This window comes from Myodes glareolus, chromosome 5, assembly GCF_982192425.1.
Source record: "Myodes glareolus chromosome 5, mMyoGla1.1, whole genome shotgun sequence".
NCBI classification, from domain to species: Eukaryota; Metazoa; Chordata; class Mammalia; order Rodentia; family Cricetidae; genus Myodes; species Myodes glareolus.
The window spans coordinates 74,700,791-74,705,075 of NC_142030.1; the positions used below are offsets into that span (position 1 = coordinate 74,700,791).

At 45.9% G+C, this 4,285-nt stretch overlaps 1 pseudogene; it reads right to left on the minus strand.

Moving 5' to 3' along the window:
* Window positions 1-442: 442 nt before the first annotated feature.
* On the minus strand, window positions 443-620 carry LOC148122114 (Nuclear RNase P; annotated as a pseudogene).
* Window positions 621-4,285: the final 3,665 nt, after the last annotated feature.

Below are 4,285 nucleotides of genomic sequence, written 5' to 3' on the forward strand. Positions count from 1 at the left end.
CTCATGACCTTTGGAAGAGCAGGCAATGCTCTTAACCATTGAGCCATCTCTCCAGCTCCCCTATTCAGATGGAAAAACCTCTAGGTAGCATTGTTTATCTCACCAGGTGCCTCAGGCAAAAGGTCCGCCTTTCTTTGTTACCTAGGATACGGTAACCAGGTAAACATGCCTTTATTATGATAATCACGACCAGTTCTTTAAGGGAGAATGGGCGTAGCATCGATCATCTTACTACTTCCTGCTGACAAAGGGGCGATGTTTGGGGGATAAATGTTTTCATCTGACTAATCTTTTGGCGACAAATGTTTTTATCTGACTGAATTTTTGGCGACCTTGGCTGAGGGCGGCAGCAGCGGACAGCGGCAGCTGCCATAGCTCCGCCTCTGAAGCCCCTTATGGCGCGCTCCGCATGGCCCCGCCCCGGGCCGTGCGCGGGCTCGCCGTTTCACCTCAGGCAATGAACTCGCACCGCCGGCTGTGAGTCTTTTTCAAGCTCCGGCGAGGGGGGGCATCCGCCCACCCGTGGAGGGCCCGGTCTGCCCGCGCGCGGAGCCCCGTTCTCTGGGAACTCATCTCCGCCCGCCCATGATGCTATGGAAACACAGTTTTTCCGCAGAGCCGATTCAGCTCCTCTCTGCCTTCTATGGCGCCGCTGCTCACCACACAGCTTCCGCCTCAGTCAGGCGAGTCCGCTCAGGTGCTGAAAAGGTCCTCCAAAAACCATAGCCCCGCCAGAAGGCCGGGACATATAGCCTCTGATGACACACGGACTTTAGCCCGCCCGTCGCCATGGTGACCTGGCTGTTCGTAGACCTCCAGCAAACTCCCCGCCAGCAACTGGTTGCGTCTCCCTCCTGAGTAGCTGGGATCACAGGTGTGCACCACCGTGCCTGGCCCACTTCCGTGTTTCTAATCAGGCATTACCGCTCAAAGGCGGGCCGGCTGCCGCCAGCACTCTCAGCACGATCAAGCAGCTTGTCTTTCTCAGTCAAAAATTAAAGTTTTTTGTACGTGAGAGCCAGAGACTGAGCTCTCTTATCAAAATTAGGCGAAAATCACCTCCAAAAGCTCTGTGGCTCTTTAAGAACAGGGAAGGCAGTGATCAAGCTCGCCTCCCTACGAGACTGTTGCCTCCAGTCTCTAACAGCGAGTACGCAGGTGGACGGAGAGGGAGCGGAAGCCGCGGTCTCCCGTACCCCTTCGTCCTCATAGTCCCGCCTTAGTTACCTCGCCTTTTTGCTGCTGTTCACATTCCTCCTGCACTGAACTTAAGGGATTTTTCTTCCCCGTTGCTTTCTGTACCTTCTTTCAGATACCTTAACTTTGATTTTTTTTTGTATTTTCTTTTCTATTTAGGCCTATCCTTTGAAATTCCTTTTTACATTTCTTTTCCTCCCCTTTCTGGGGATTTCAACCGACGTCACTCACCGCTCCATGTTCTCAGAGTTCTGAAATTCAAGGCTCTCTGTGCTGGTGTCTGATCTTGGCTTTTTCTCCCGGGCTTTCAGGGTCCCCCGGCGTAGTTGTCAGGGTCCCTCAGCGTCCCGGGGTTTCGAGCACCAGTTGCGGGGCGCCATCCTGTCCAGCAGGAATGAACCCCACCAAAAACGAGAATTCCTTCTCTGGTCACATCTTTATTTGGAGCATTTCCTTGAGGAAAATTGGGGGAAGGGAAGATAGAGCAGGGACGAGAGAAAGCTTAGAGAGAGAGCGTTGGGCCCCGAGGCAGCTGCTTTTAAACGGTGGAGCGGCTTGAACGCTGTCCTGATTGGTTAATGCCATCCTGCTGGTCTGAGCATGTGCAGGCAAGGGTGCAGGCAGGGTTGCTCAGCCCCACGTGGCTACCTCCAAACTGCAGGACCACCTGTGCCTCCAGGTGGCTCCCAACACTGCAGCTCTTTTAAGAGAGATTTTCCTGACTCAGCTGCAGAGGAAAAAAAACAGTAGTTTTGAAATGCTGGCTTTCTGGGCTTTGCTGCCAGTGCAACCTTTGGCTCTTTAGGGAGATGGAGCATTTGGATGGCATTTGTGAGCAGACTTCTTCAGCTTGCTTAATGGCAAAATGAACTGGATGTGTACCTGAGAATGGGGCAGTGTGTATGGCTCTCAGAGGCACTAGTAGTTCCACCATGCTGTCAGTACCATATATATCATAGGAATGACACAACTTAAGTTTTAGACTCGGAAGGCACACAGATAGTACTGTATTTAACCTAGTAACGTCACATCTGAGATTTTTAAGTGCTTAGAAAGCAAAAGCACTTCTGGACACTAAAAAATTATGGATAAGGCAATAAGAACAGATTCAGACATAAAAAAACTTTAAGTGGGTCACAGTGTTGGATGAATATATGTAGGCTTGGGAGAGAGAAGAAAAAGAATATAGAGAGTTGGAAAAGGATTAAATTGTTTAAAAAAGTTTTTTTAAAGAAAAAGGGTACAGATATTCATATATTAAAAGGAATAAAGAAAAATAAGCCACGTAAAAATGGAAAATTCACAGAGAGTATGGAATATATATATATATATTATTGTATTATCTTTGATTTTTTTGGCTGTGAAGGTGCTAAGTATGGAGAGATATTTCATTGTATAGGCTGCTAATCTAAACCAGCTTGTATATTATAAAGGTATCTTGACTTCAGAATTTGGATCTAAGGATAAATTGCTTTGGAGAAGAGGTCCTTCTTTTGTATTCAGAGAAGATGAGAACCTGTGGATTGCTTTCAGACCAATAGGACTTGTTAGGCTATACCCCTCTGAACGATTGCCATGAACATCTTCAAAAAATTACTTTGCCCAACTGCTGACTGAGATGAACCTATAACACAGGATACACCATGAAATAACAGCACCTCCATACAGCAGGAAGCAGTATGGACAAATCTATGCCCATATTCCCAAATATTGACTATAAATGTTTGTTTACATTTAAAGGAGAATATGATATCAATATGAATAATTTGCATTGGTATGGATCTTGGTTTATGGATGCAAATTTAAGGTCAGTCTTGCTATATGTATATTTTTGATCTTGACCAGGTATTGTGTTTGTGTAGCTCATTTAAAAATAATGTATAATTAAGAAATATGAGATAATAGATAATTATCTATAATATTCAAGCTTGTAGTCATGTTAGTTAGATTTTCTGGATGTATAGGGATATATTTCAGTTAGATAGATATTCTTCAAATCTTTCAGGTACCTTCAGAGTATGTCATTTAAAATGTTTAAAAACTTAAGGTTTTTTATGACAGTGAGACACGTCTGTTCTTGGCAGCACCAGTTAATTCAAGAGGAAGATGGGCATTGGCATTGAAGAGGCTCATTGGTAACATGATAGGGCTGGCTTGTTGGGGTTTCTGTCCCACCTGGTACCTCACAGCCAGCAAGCCCGAAGGAAAATCACGCATGGGACTCCATAAGTTATAAAGCTGATTGGCCCATTAGGTCAGGCTACTTATTAGCTCTTATAACTTTTGTTACCCCATTATCCTTATTTACGTTAGCCACACGACTCAGTACCTTTCTCAGCTGGGCAGGTTACATGCTGCCTCTTTTGTGGCTTTCCAACCTCATGGCAGAGGTACCACCAGAGCCATTTTTATCACCACAAGTCTATGGCATTTCAAGGTCCTTGCCAGCAAGCAAGTTGCAGCATTCTGCTCACAGACCACACTCAGTTGGACTGCCTGCCTGAAAAAGTCAGAGTTTGCCCTGGCAGGACAGCCCAGAAAGCCTGCATTTTAAAACAGCACAGCTTTTTTCAAGCTATGGCTGAAAACCAAAAAGCATGCGTTCAGCTTTTCATCAACACCATTTAAGTGTTTCATGGCAGGACCTCTTAAAAGAGATGCAGGGTTTTGCAGCTAAAGCTGAGTCAGGAAGCCTTTCTTAGATGAGAGCGCTTGCTTGCCTCTAGCAAGCAGAGCAGATCCGAGAAATTGCTGCTACTAAGAAAACATGCTTTACTCTATTCTTTCCCAAGCTTTCTCAGGCTTTCTGTGGATTCAGTTATCCACGTCGGGGCACCATTTGTAACATGAGGGGCCTGCTTGTTGGGTTTCTGTCCCACCCAGTACCCCACAGCTGGCATGCCCCAAAGAGAAAATCATACAGCGGACTCCATAGGATTATAAACTGATTGGCCCATTAGCTCTGGCTACTTATTAGCTCTTATAACATATATCACCCCATTATCCTTTTCTACGTTAATCACATGACTCAGTACCTTTCTCAGCTGGGCAGGTTACATGTTGCCTCTTCAGTGGTCTGGGCAGGAAT